At 36.6% G+C, this 13,821-nt stretch overlaps 1 long non-coding RNA gene and 1 pseudogene across 4 annotated transcripts; one reads left to right on the top strand and one right to left on the bottom strand.

The window, feature by feature from the left end:
- Positions 1–1,054, top strand: part of LOC121053089 — a 49,387-nt pseudogene extending 48,333 nt beyond the window's left edge.
- A 2,257-nt stretch (positions 1,055–3,311) lies between these two features.
- LOC112192077 lies at positions 3,312–8,878 on the bottom strand. Of its 4 annotated transcripts, none has more exons than XR_005805212.1 (4): positions 8,480–8,810; positions 6,911–7,016; positions 6,724–6,810; positions 3,312–3,559 (listed from the first exon to the last, which is right to left on the bottom strand). It is a non-coding gene; the product is annotated as an uncharacterized LOC112192077 (long non-coding RNA). The 4 variants fall into 4 exon arrangements; XR_005805211.1 differs by lacking the exon at positions 3,312–3,559 and adding an exon at positions 8,864–8,878 and having other exon boundaries at positions 6,237–6,810; positions 8,480–8,777; XR_002933350.2 differs by lacking the exon at positions 3,312–3,559 and adding an exon at positions 6,237–6,512.
- Between the last annotated feature and the right edge of the window lie 4,943 nt (positions 8,879–13,821).

Raw genomic sequence — 13,821 nt, 5'->3', positions numbered from 1 at the left:
CTTTCCTCAATCAACAAAACCACCAATAAATACATATTTCAAGTAAATATATATACGTAGTCATTCACTCAGGAATGCCTACTAATACCAACTATAGTTTGCAGTTAAATAAATAACTCCCAAAATTATAAAGGTGACTCCGTTCGTAAATGAACGTACATTGTGAGATTACTCACCGCTGAATCTCACTACGTCTTCACACACAAACCGAGAGAAGAACTAATCGCCGCAATCCACTGAACACAATTTCAACGTACCTAATCACATCAAGGTCACATCTTAATACCACTTGTGGTATGAAAACATCTAATTTCAAAGCAAGCGATTAAAGTTCGAATCCCCAAATTGAACTACAACCTGAAAGTGATGCCAATCGAGGCGAAACCTCATCCGAGACCATCTAAAGTCTCCGGAGTACATCTACGATCGATATGTTGAAGCTACAAGTCGATCAAACAGTCGGATCCTCACGGATAAAAAACCGAGACAATCTGAAACGGTAAAAAACCTAATAAATTCATACGATCTCCAAAAATTACGTTTTATATATTGAAATGTTCCTATCAATGAGTAGATCGTATATAGAACCAGAAACTATTTCTGACATGGCCGGAATCGCAGCCAAGCGCCGCCACAGGAGGTTGCACATGCACCACTGGACCAAAACTCAAAACCACCTTAATCCAACCGTCTAAAATGTCAAGAATACCAAGTAGAGCAACTTTAATACTTGAGGTTCAAGCCAAATAGGCGTAGATCAGCCGAGATCAAGCTCACAAGTCGAAATCCACTGTTCACTGCGAGTTGACTCTTCTCCAGTGAAAATCGTCCACAATCACCACCATGGATCGAAAGAGGAAGCTCCCACGAGAAGAATAAGCAAGCCCGATTTCATGCCTTGCCATCACCGGAGTTGACAGTTCCAATCGGGTCTACCTTCTCCGCCGCGATCCGCTGCAGTGGGGGAGAATCCATGCAAGCCACCACCGAGAGGAGGACCGGATGGAGGAGGCGAGCAGGTCTGTGCCAGTTTTGTGGCCTGGGGTCGCCGTAAAAGCCAGGTCGGGTCGGGTCAATCAAAAAACTTGGATAGTGAGGGCTTCAGCCGAAAGAGAAGAGAGAGAAAATATTTCCAAAAAAGGAAAATTGGAATTAATGAAATAATTTCCTGAAAAATCCAATTTATATCAAAATGGAAACTTTTCCGACGGTCATAACTTTCTCATATGAACTTCGATTTCCGCGTTCCACATACCCACGAACTTGCATCAACACGCTCTGCAACTTTTGTGAAGGAAGTTTTTGGAGAAACCCAACATATAAAAAGTCAACATTTGCATCCCCCTAAAACTATGCATTTCGAATAATTATTCGTCTGAAATAATTATACTCCATTCCCGAACTACGAAATCGTCCCAACAATCACTGAATAAATTTTTAACAATCCTTAGAAAATAATAACGAATTTCTAGGGTATTACATTTAATTTAGTGTCCATTTGTAGTCTTAAGTTTTTTTTTTTTTTAAAAGGAGCTGGTGCGGCTGCCCTCAAACCTTGATAAATAAAGTTGCAGAATGGGAGGGGAGGGGGGGGGGGACGTATAGTCTGAACCCCAGATTGCAATAAGCATAAAGAGAACATCCTGAAATAATATCAAGACTCTCCACAAAATCTATGTATTCCACCAAGCACCAAATTTCAAAGAGTGCACGAATGGCTACTCTATTTGTTTTGACATAGCGGTGACATATTAGAAAGATAACTCAATTACGAAGAAGCATAATTACAAATAACACAGCTTTCCCAGTATGTTGTCGCACAGAAATAAATCTGACGACACTCAATTTCATCCTGCCACTAGACCAGACAAGGCGCACTGAGTGTGCATACTTGGACAACGCTTATGTCGCCCTAACACAACTTGGTAGGGACTTATTGCCGGCATAAAGCCACGTCTAATTAAAAGAAAAACATAACATAAATAAAATATTAAATAGCTTGGCCCAAAGCAACAGCCCAGGCCCACATATACCTTAGCCCAAGCCTAAGTTGAGAACTACGAATGCCATCGCACCGGCGGCTCACATGAATTCCCACGGCCAACCTTCCACCCTCCACACCTCTACCTATGTCCTCCTCTACTCAGGCCAACCAGCCCAGCTCTGAACCGAGACAAATGAGATCCGGCACGCCACCGTGAACAATACCAAGGCCAGACCAACTGTGATCATAACCCAAGCCCTCATTCCTCCTAATCCGACCTCCTGGTTCGATTGTCTCTAGCAAGCCCCTGGGATGATGGGATACATGATCTCGCCCTGACCATAACCTTCTCTGCCAACCCACAAACCACCGCCAGCCCTTTCCGCCTTCCCATCTGGGTCCTTGCGAACCAACACCAGAAACCGACAGTACCCAATTTTCACTCCAGCTAGGCGTACTTGAGGACCAACTCTCGACCCTTACCTGTTGAAAAGCCCGTTCGACGACGCCGCCACGAAGGCGTGCCGTCAGACAAGGCATGACTGAATAGTGGCGACGGCCAAGAGCGTTCTAGGGTTTTTTCTCCCTTTTTCTCTGCTTTCTTTGCTTTACTAAATATTATTTAAAGCCAATCTGCGATGCTTTCTCTGTAATCTAAAGTTTTATTTAAGCCAATTTGCTACACTAGATTTTATTTTAGCCAATCTGCTATGCTTTCATCAAATTTGCTATTTGAATTCAAAATTAACCAATTTGCTTCACAAAATTTTTAAAATGAATTACTCCCTATCCAAGATTCTGTAAGTTTATCAATATTTGGATGAAAGAATAGAAGAATTAAAACAAGTTAACTTGACAACACTGTTAAATTGGCTAATTATGAAAACCTAGAGTAGCAAATTGACAATCATGCCTTTTGTAATCGATGTAGGACTCTATGTCATAATGTTCTGAAATATTCATTACTTAAGTAGAGATAAAATCAGGATTAAATGTTTGGGTGGTCAAAATGTACAAGTTGTTTTTTTTATCATCGTCCTAAACACAAACAAATGAATAACATAGTACACAATGGTTTTTACGACTATATTAAAGATCTCTGGTAAACGGTTAATTCGATTAAATATAAACCAACTAAAAAAATAAGGAAATATTAATCAAGAAGTTCAAGCATATGGCATGAAATTATGATATATAGAGAAAGTTAAGATTAAATTTTTCTTTTTTTTGGGTGAGGGGGGCAGTTGTCATGCCCCAAATTTTGAATAAAGAAATTCAAAACCAGAAACGTGGTAACTTAACAAGCACAAGAAAAACACTTAGAAAATTTTTCAGTTAATTAAACAACTAGACAAGCTGAGTTCACAATGTCAATACCAACTCATTCTTTAGAGTCACATATTACATTACAGACAGTTTACAAATTAAATTGAATAACAATTCAATAAATAAACACACCCACCACAACTCACTACACAGCGGAGGACTAACACCAAAGTACTCTTCTACGTCCAAGCTACACCACCTACAAAACCTCAACTTCGACGTCTGTTACTCTGATCTGCACAATAAACCCTACACCATGGAATAGTGTACCGGGTTGAAACAACAAACCCGGTAAGCTTTTGCAAGCTCGTATGAGTAAACCTAAATAACACCAAAAACACCTTTATGACTCAAGAACAATAAATCAACACAATGATTAATTCCAACAACAAAATCCTTTTCTTTTTCTTTTTAGGAACACACATGTCACAACCGTGACAAATCAAATCATTCTAAATGAAAACTGGGTGATCCCTACATAGAAATTTAGTTCAGGAAATCATCAATAGTATAGAAACCAAAACCATAGTAATCCCTGCATATAGTTTAGTTCAGAAGATTACATTTAAAATCAAACAATTAGAATGAAATGGAAAATAGATAAAGAAGTCAAACAACTCACACTAAAGTCGATGATGACTCCAAATAAATGATCTCACAACATGACTCGTTTTCAAAACTCGACATCCTTACCCCTTAAGGTAACATACATCATTAAAGTGATAAAAATCATATTATTTCCACTCACCCAAAATATGAAAATCAAGTCCCTCTTGGACAATAAAAGAAAGAAACCACTTGAAACTCTCTTTTAAAAATGCGTATTCATGAGTCTCCAAGTAACCACATGTTATCCCCATATCATACTATGACAGACAGCTTTAACTGAATCGTAACCTGTCACCTCGGCCGAGTTCAGCCTTATGATAATAATTGCCTTTGTCACTATTGTGACCCAGATCCGTAGATTCAAAAACATTTAAAAGCCGTACATGACTCGACATGTTACACCATAACTCATGTACACTTTCAACACAATAAAATCGACAATTACCCAAAATATTGCATTCCCGAAAAGAGTAATTACCCAAAACAATAACTTCAACAAAATCACAATTATTATGCATATCACAATGTCACACCATCAAGATATATATATTTCACGCAAATATACACACACACACACACGTAGTCATCCACTCAGGAATGCCACTAATACCAACTATAATTAATAATCGCAAAAACTCGAGAAAATCATTTTTATACTTTAAATCTCATTTTCCCATACTTGTGAACCGTAGTCGATCGAATTCATATCATTTAAAACAAATATTCATTTCCGAAATCGATTTACAATTTATCACACAATTCCGACTAATAAGTAAATTCGTTCGTAAATGAACCACGTGAGATTTACTCACCTCTAAATCTTACTGCGTCTTCTCTTACAGCAGATAAGATATCGAACATGCTACATCAGTCACCTAAGTACAATACGATCTTAAATTAGTACACGAATCGAAAACGATTAAAGTTTGAACCCGTTTGCACTAAAATCCAGAAAGTAATTCCAATCAAGGCGAAACTTCATCCGAGACCACCCGAGGTCTCCGGAATACTTATACGATCAATATATCAAAATTACACGTCGATCAAACGGCCGAATCAAATCCTCACGGATCGAAAACCTAACGAACAGAAAACCCTAAAACCCTAAAAATCATAACTTGCTCATACGATGAACAATTATAAACAAAAAATAGAGGGAAGGGTGGTTCGATCAATATGGTATACATTGATTAAATAAGCTATTATATAAAATTGATGTATATTTGGGGACTATGAAAACCTTATTCTCTCTAGAAGTGCTTGTTCTATCGCTAACACTAGCGCCATCGCCTTGTATCAACGATGTACACGACGGTTCTGGCTGACTTCCAATCCCAAAGCTTTTGGGTTTGATCCTCTTCCTCCCATCTACCTTTGTTAGTGATGATCATGATGCTTCTAATTTGTCAATGGAAGGACTGTCCTCTTGGGCAGGCAACTTTCTACTTGGGTCGCAGATGTTTGATGGCTGCTTGAATTGGTCGTGGCCTGAATGGTGGTGGCCCGATTTCCAGATCCCTGAACTTGGTTTTGAGGAGAAGCTCGCTGCCGACGCGACGATAATGTCCCAGGCTATGGTTGCGGTGATGTTGGAGTCTGGTTGAAGAAGATAGTGCATTTACAGTTTCTCAGACCTCTAACTGAACTTGAAGCTAGGCTTGACTTGAAGCTAGGCTTGGACGTTTTGGGTCCCAGAGGTCTCTTGGGAGGCTACCTATTGTGCTTGTGAAGCCTTTTCTGCTTTGGGCTTCTGAATTTGGGCTAATGCATGCTACTATGAACAGAAGAAGTGTCTTCGGATCTATATTCTGGGGGTAACATAGTGGGAAAGCTGTGCTACTTGTAATGATGTTTCTTCACAATACAGTCATCTTCATGGTATGTCACCACAATTGTAAACCAAATAGAGTAGCCAGTAGAGCACTCTTTGCTAGTAAGTACTTGCTAGAATACATTTTTTTAGTTGAGACTCTTGTTATTATCTCAGAAAGTTCTCATGATGCATATTGTAATTTGGGTTTTAGGCACCATGTCCCCCATATATTTTGTGGTTTCATTAACCAAGGCTTGAGGATAGCCACACCAGCCTTTATTAAAAATAATAATAATAATAATAAGATTGTCAAGAATAAATAGTCAGCAAGATGATACACAGAGGGACCAATCAATTCTTTCCTTCCAATTAAATCATTTGTCCATGGATGAAAGATTTCCAACAACTTAGACTAGTATATACTAGAAATTTTGCCCGCGCTATGCCGCGGGTTTTGGAGCTGACATAATATTATTTAAGGACTAAATTGAAAAGCATAGAAAATATAGTTAACATGATCATTATATTAACTATTAAACATTCCATGTCCAAGTTGCAGCTTAATGCTAAGAAACCAAAATATTTAATAAGGGCGCCAAATTACATACCTATCATAGATAAATTCTATTAGCTCATCCTAGATAAAGTCCTTAACAATGAAAGGACTTTATCTCACATTGGCTCAGCTAATTACATAAGCACTAAAGCTGGCTCAGCTAATTAATTTGATGGCTTTGTGCTAATACTTCAAATGGTTATATTTTGGTTCCCTAGGTAGTCCTAGAATAAATAGGAAAAAGCATGTGTTAGGTAAGTAATAGACTTCACGAAAGATGATGTTTGGTTTATAACCAATTCCCTTACTTTACACATTTAACATTAGGGAAATGTTTAACATTTAATATTAGGAAAATGTTAAATTTGTAAAGCAGGGTTATGAGCCAAAATTTACAAAGAACCTAGTCAAAATGTTAATCCCCTATTTGCATACCATATTCATATAGATATGCATCATAGTCATAGCTAGTTGCAATGAAGTGACTGCCAGCATTCGGCCAAAATTCATTCCTCCATGGTACTATAACAAAATCAGAGTAAAAGATGGTTAAATCAGATAATTTTACCAACATCAGCAAAGATAAAATTAGCTTTGAACTATAAAGGAGGAGAATAAGTACCAGGTAGTAGTTGGCAAAAGAACCACCATTTTGTATAAACCTTGCAATTGAAAATGCCAAGTCCTATGCAGGTCTAGTAGGAACTGCCCCACCAAATTCTGCATACCTGTACAGTTTACATAAAGAGTCAGAATTAGAATCACATAAAGCATAGACAAAAAGATAAAATATGAGTCATGAGTGAAATTAAGTCTGTATCCTAAGATTGAATTTGCTTTTCAAAAACATCTTTGATTATACCACCTAAACAGAAAGCACATAACCAGACCAAAATTGTTTATACCGCCTTCAAAAACAAATTAGTAAACTACTAAGACTAATCATAACAGTTGATTAAACCAAGTTAAAATGATAACAGCACAGTTAAATGTAAATATATCTAACTTATTTGTGTTTAAAGAGAAGGCAAAAAACGAAGTCTTCTTCATCCCTTGTTATTGCAATAGCCAATAGTTACAATATGTCAAGTCTCACTAATTTCAGCTATGAATGAAAGACCTTTTCGATTTTACTCTTCGAGTTTTTGACACCATAACTGTACTTTAAAACTATCATCTATCAAGTACAGATGTAAAACTGGAAATCAAAATAAGATCAAAGAAAACAAATTGAAACAAATTTCAGAAACCTTTACCATACATGTGTAACAAAGGTTAAAAACTCTATCAAACAAAGTAGATAAATGTTAGTGTTCTGTTGTGGTTTACGCATCATTACACCATTACAGTTTCAATTATGTTTGCAGTTCATTGTCATCAGAACAAACAGACAGCAGAATATATATATAAAACTTTTATGCAAAAAATCTGCACAGACAAAAAAAATATATATATATATTCAATGTACACTGCAGAACAAAATAGATACATAAAACCAAAAAGCATTATTCAATGTACACTGCAGAAAAGAAGAAAAACAATAGGGTCAACTATTGCAATAAAAGCCTGTACTAATCTAGTGATATGTACTGATATTCATTCCTCCTATCAAAATTCGAAAAACAAAAAATTAAAGAAAGAAAAGAGGATCACATGGCTATTTCTTAATCTTCAAATCTTCCTTCAAATCAAACCCACACAAAAGCCACATGATTCACCACAGAAAAAGAAAACTCATCACTGATCTGGAATCTCAGATAGGCTCGAAAAATCAACAAAAACCCAACACAGCAAAGACGCCCCCAAAGAAAACCTCTAAAAAAAAAACACAGATATAACATATAGATACAGACATATACAGGCACATGAGACAAAGATAGATAAGATAAGAGGACTTGCAGAAAAGAAAAGAAAAATCAAAAAGATCAAAGTGAAAAAACAAATTTATGAATTTATCACAGCGATTCAATCTTTTGACTATAGCTGCAAATACATACAATAAATTTATCACTTATCTTTATCAAAACTACACAATCAAAAATAAACCAAACCATACCCAAAACTTAATTTGACCAAAAACACACAACCCCGAAACCCTCAACTTCCATCCACAAATCAGAACCTTAAACAAAACCCAGACAACATTCAGATACAGCTGCAATCGGACCTGAGAATCACATGAGAAAATTACCCGATCAAAGCTTCAAACTTTCCAACACTGCCGAGTTCAATCCCTCTTCTTCCCCTTTCTATCACACCAACAAAACCTCTTCGACCACCTAAAGACACGACAAAGCTTTGAAAATGAAACCAAAATCCAAATCCAAAGCAATCAAAAGACAATCGGAGTTGTTTGGAATGGGATTTTCTTTCTTTCCTTTGGATCGCGAAAACAGAGTTGACTTTCTGATTCTTCTGAATTTGAGAGAGTGTGGAGGAAGGCGAAAGAACACGAATGGCAACACTGTGATTTTTTCGTCTTTTCCGTCCTTTATGAACAGTAATAACAGTAACCGGGCTTTAGTAAAATAATATAGAACTATAAAGTGATCCAATATTCCGTTTTAAATTTTACCAGAGGTTTTAACGCTTGCACACATATGCCAGGAGAAAATGTAGACCAACAGAGACCCGTATATATGAAGTCCTTTGAACTGTAAAAGTAGTCAAACAGACTAAGGCCGCTAGATCATAAAAGTCGATCATGACATAAGATCTTTTACAGAGAAAGATCGCGATCTTTGAATAATTTGATGAGGATTTCTCCACCACCTTTTGCATTTTCTTTGACCATTATATATTACATACACACACACTTTCACCGAAATTCAGAAGTTGGTGACATAGCACTGCAATGACTTGCTCCATGGTCAAGTCACGAGTGTTGAAAGCAGCCTTGTGTACCCCATTTGTGCACTTGCGTCCATGGAAATTTCACAAAATTGTTTGCAAGCCAATGGAGTGAACTTGCGAACGAATTTCGCAATATACTTGGACCTCCAGATCAAGCAAACAAGATTCAACTAGCTTCGCAGCCATCGCTTTCTGAGTTTTCAAACTTGTTTTTTTGATTGCTTAACCAGTTTGAGTTTACTAGTTTAGAGTTTTAGACTAATTGTGTTTAGTGTTCGACATGAATTGACCCCACTAAAACTAAGCAGGTTGGGTTTCACGAAAATGTTCACCTGGTCAGTTATTGACCAAGAAAATAATGCTCAACCATCTTTGGATGTAAATCCAATGGCAGAGAGAATTATTATTAAGTTGAGGTGTTTTGTTTTCCACCATTTGATGTAAATCTAAGGGTTATTGAGCATAAATTTTTTGGTCAGCAACTGACCAAGTGAACACCACTGATATGGGCTTAACCCGAAACTAACCTGCTAGAATAACACAAATGTGTTATTTTGTATGATTGTGTATTGATGCGTTTCCTACAATACATTATGTTGTTCTTTACCATGGACTTATGGGTCTAGGTTTCATTGTTGTTGATTAGTGAATGCGTGGACACAACACATCTACCTTAATATGTTAAACTCAATGAACAAAAAGGCGACCCAGATTGTCACCCCTTTAACACAAAATTTGGACAAACGAGATCAAGTTATATTTAAAACTATAAATTAAGTGCACGTGGATTGATATAGAAATTAATTGGTTAACACATAAAATCTTCAAAATATATATATATATATATATATATATATTTTCCCTTTAATTTTGTTTCTTCAAAAAATCATAGAAACTATATGGTAAACCCTAAGTTGTGAACAAAATATAAAGATTAATCTAAAAAAGTAGAAATAAAAGACAGGCAACTAACCTCATAGAAACTTTATCGGGATAATTTTTTGTTTTCTCAGTTTTTTTTTTATTTTTTTTTTTGGTCGAAAGATATCTTTCATCAAGAGAGGCTGAAAAACAAAACTGAATAATTTAGTTGTGCACATAATACATACATATTTAGAGCGCCATTTCTCTCTCTAGGGTTTGCAAGGTCTGCAGACGAAGGGAGGGTTCTAGCGAGTAGTAGACAACGGCGCTTGGTCCGTCCGTGCTCAACGTTTGGTTTCCGCCAGACGAGGTGTTTTCCAGGTGGTGTTCTCAAGCACGGGGGAAGACAAGAACTATTAGGCTCTTTGTTTGGATGGTTTCGATTACAGAGTGCAGTGGTGGTACTGGGTCTGAGCAAAAGGACCTGTCGCATCATCAATGCACAGGGTGAGGCAAGATCAATTGTTTCTTGAGGTTGTCTTCTCAGATCTCTATCGCCAGATCTCGAAAGAGGAAGGCTCGATCTGTTTGAAGGTGCCGGATTGGGATTTGCTTCTTTGGTTTCATCACTTGTTGGAGCGGTTTGCAGGGGTGCTCCAGGCTGAGTTTTGGTCGGTTTGGTACTTCAGTTTTCGACACTAGTGCTGGGTGGACATGATATGTGGACAGGGACGACCGCCAGATGGGACGGCGGTGATGCGGATGGTAGAGGCCACTCCTTTGTTGGCTCAGGTTTGGGCCTAGGCTCATCCTTGGGCTGATAGTGTAGGGGAGTCTTCCTGCTAGGCAAGTGTTGATTTGGGCATGGGCCTACGGGCTTGGGCTCAGGTCAAGGCGCTCTGGGCCCTAATGTATTAAGATATTGAGTCTGTGTGAGGTTGGATTAACTTCTATGAGTCTTCTATGATGTTTCTAGTGTCGTTCTTGTACCAATTGCGTGATTGGCAAGTATGGACTAGTTGAATGATTTCTTTTCCATAGGAGGCGAGGATTTTTTTCATTCTCGTATAGGCTCGTTTAAATGTGAGCATCTCAGTAATCTTTAATGGTTTGTTTTAGCTTAGATAGGTTACTCCGGATTTCTTATCTAAGCTTTGGTAGACTACAGTTATTTTGATGTTGATCTAATGAATTCAACTTCTATTTCAAAAAAAAAAAGGAAGGGAGGCTGAAAAACAGCACGTGGAAACAATACAGAGCCCACAGGCTAACTAAAGAAGAAACAATGGCCTCTTTAGTCAAAGTGCCACAAGGCAAGCCCAGAGCCGGACCTGACATGAGGCCCGTGAGTTGGCCGTCTCAGGCCCGGTATTTCATCCGGGCTTAATATTTCTTTTTCTGGAGGTATTTAGCCCATTCTAAAGTCTGTTTAGTCCCTGTATTATGTCTCTCTCATCGTTTCAGTCCCTGACATTCCAATTTAATATGAAAAGTCTCTGAGGTCTCAATTTCCGTCTAATAGGTCATTTCCGCGGGAAATTAGGAATTGGCCTTGGATGAAATGTCCAATATACCCCTCAGTTATTTCTTTTTTCTTTTTTTTCCTTTTTAATTTATTTTGTTTCCTTTTTTTCTTTTTCCTTTTTAATTTCTTTTTTTTCTTTTTTCTTTTTCCTTTTTAATTTCATTTTTCTTTTTTTCTTTTTCTTTTTTTCCTTTTTCCATTTTAATTTCTTTTTTTCTTTTTTCTTTTTCATTTTTAATTTCTTTTTTTTCTTGTTTCTTTTTCCTTTTTCCTTTTTAATTTCTTTTTTTTCTTTTTCCTTTTATTTTTCTTTTTTTCCTTTTTCCATTTTAATTTCTTTTTTCTTTTGTCTTTTTAATTTCTTTTTTAATTTTTCTTTGTTCCTTTTTTTTTCTTTTTTCTTTTTCCTTTTTAATGACCATCGTATTCTGCTGCATCAGTAGCGCCACGTCAGCGAACCAATCCAGATCGACCCGAAACCTCAATTCTTGTTCTCCACGCCAGCGGCCATTTTTCTTTTCCATCACTATTCTTCTTCTTCACTTCTGGTTTTTGTCAACTTGGCCATCAAAAACCACCATTTCAACCAAACCCAAAATCCATCACCATTTTGAGCAAGACCCAAAAACCTCAGAGTTTGAAAAAATGGTAGTTTTCAGTGAAAAGTTAAAATATGGTAATTTTCAGTGAAAACTTTCCAAATTGAGGCTTGATGTGGAGAGAGAAAGTGGGATTTGAGTGGGAGAGAGAGAAGTAGGCTGTGAAAACAAGAGGGGAGTGGTTTAGCGGTGAATTTTCGAGCTGATTGAGAAACATATGGGTTGTGGAGTTTGATCGGAATGGGATTGGTGGGTTGAGGAAGTAGAAAGTAGGCAAAACGAAAAAGAAAAAAGAACTTAAAAAGGAAAAAAAATAAAAAGGAACAAGAAAAAAAGAAGAAATAGCAAAAAAGAAATTTAAAAGGAAAAATAAAAAAGGAAAAAAAGAAATTAAAAAGCAAAAAAGAAATGAAAAAGAAAAAAGAAAAAAAATTAAAAAGGAAAAAAAAATTTTAAAAAAAAATTAAAAAGGAAAAATGAAAAAAAAAGGAAAAAAGAAATTAAAAAGGAAAAAGAAAAAAAAGAAATTAAAAAGGAAAAAGAAAAAGAAAAAAGAAAAAAAAGAAATTAAAATGGAAAAAGGAAAAAAATAAAAATAAAAAAAGGAAAAATGAAATTAAAAAGGAAAAAGAAAAAAGAAAAAAAAGAAATTAAAAAGGAAAAAGAAAAAAAGGAAAAAATAAATTAAAAAGGAAAAAAAGAAAAAATAAATAACTGAGGGGTATATTGGACATTTCACCCAAGACCAATTCATAATTTCCCTCGGAAATGACCTATTAGACTGAAATTGAGACCTCAGAGACTTTTCAGATTAAATTGAAATGTTAGGGACTGAAACATTGAGAGAGGCATAGTACAGGGACTAAACAGACTTTAGCCCTTAGAAAAATTATTAAGTAAATAAAATGTAAGTCTTTTATCGAACAATGAGATTGATTTAGTTGGCAAATTGCATTCCTTTCCTTTATATTACCCTAGACTAGGTTCGAATCTCATTTCTGTTATGTCTTTATTTTTCTTTTCAATTTTTTTTGTAAATATTTTTTTTTGGTTTTTTTTCTTTTCTATAAAAAAAACTATAGGCCCATTTTTATTTTTCGCCTCAAGCCTCAAAATTTCAAGTCCGGGCGTGCCGCAAGCCTAGAGAAGAAACCAAAATGCGGCAAAGAAATCAAGTGCTGGAAAAGAAAACAGACAAACAAGGAAAAGAAAGACACCGGTAGCTTCCGACGAGAGATATCGAGAGGACACCAACTCTAGCTTCGTTTTCTTTTGCTTGGTTGGTTTATCTTGCGCCATAAATCTTACGCCATAAAATCACGGGGTGCTGACCACAAAATTGATAGATGGTTGGTCCACCTCCAACAGAAGCGCGCAGCAGCGCAGCCCACTAACATCTATCATCTATCATCGATCGCTCTAGACGCCACACTCGATCTCTTCACTGTTTTCCGTAGCTTCCAGTTTATCAACTCAACATTAGACCCGTCGACGCAACATTATACCCGTCGACATTATCGCGTGCATGTGTAAAATGAGTACTGAAAAACGAAAAGGACTGAATAATTGAATAAAGCAGGATGATGTTTCCGCCTCTGCATGCATAAAATCTAAATAATAGCACTTTACATCGAAAAAAATCTAAATAATAGTACTGGAGGCCTTCTTCTTTTCTGCTCAATATTATTCCTT

Source organism: Rosa chinensis, chromosome 1, assembly GCF_002994745.2.
Source record: "Rosa chinensis cultivar Old Blush chromosome 1, RchiOBHm-V2, whole genome shotgun sequence".
Taxonomy (NCBI): domain Eukaryota; kingdom Viridiplantae; phylum Streptophyta; class Magnoliopsida; order Rosales; family Rosaceae; genus Rosa; species Rosa chinensis.
This window is presented reverse-complemented; position numbering and strand designations above follow the sequence as displayed.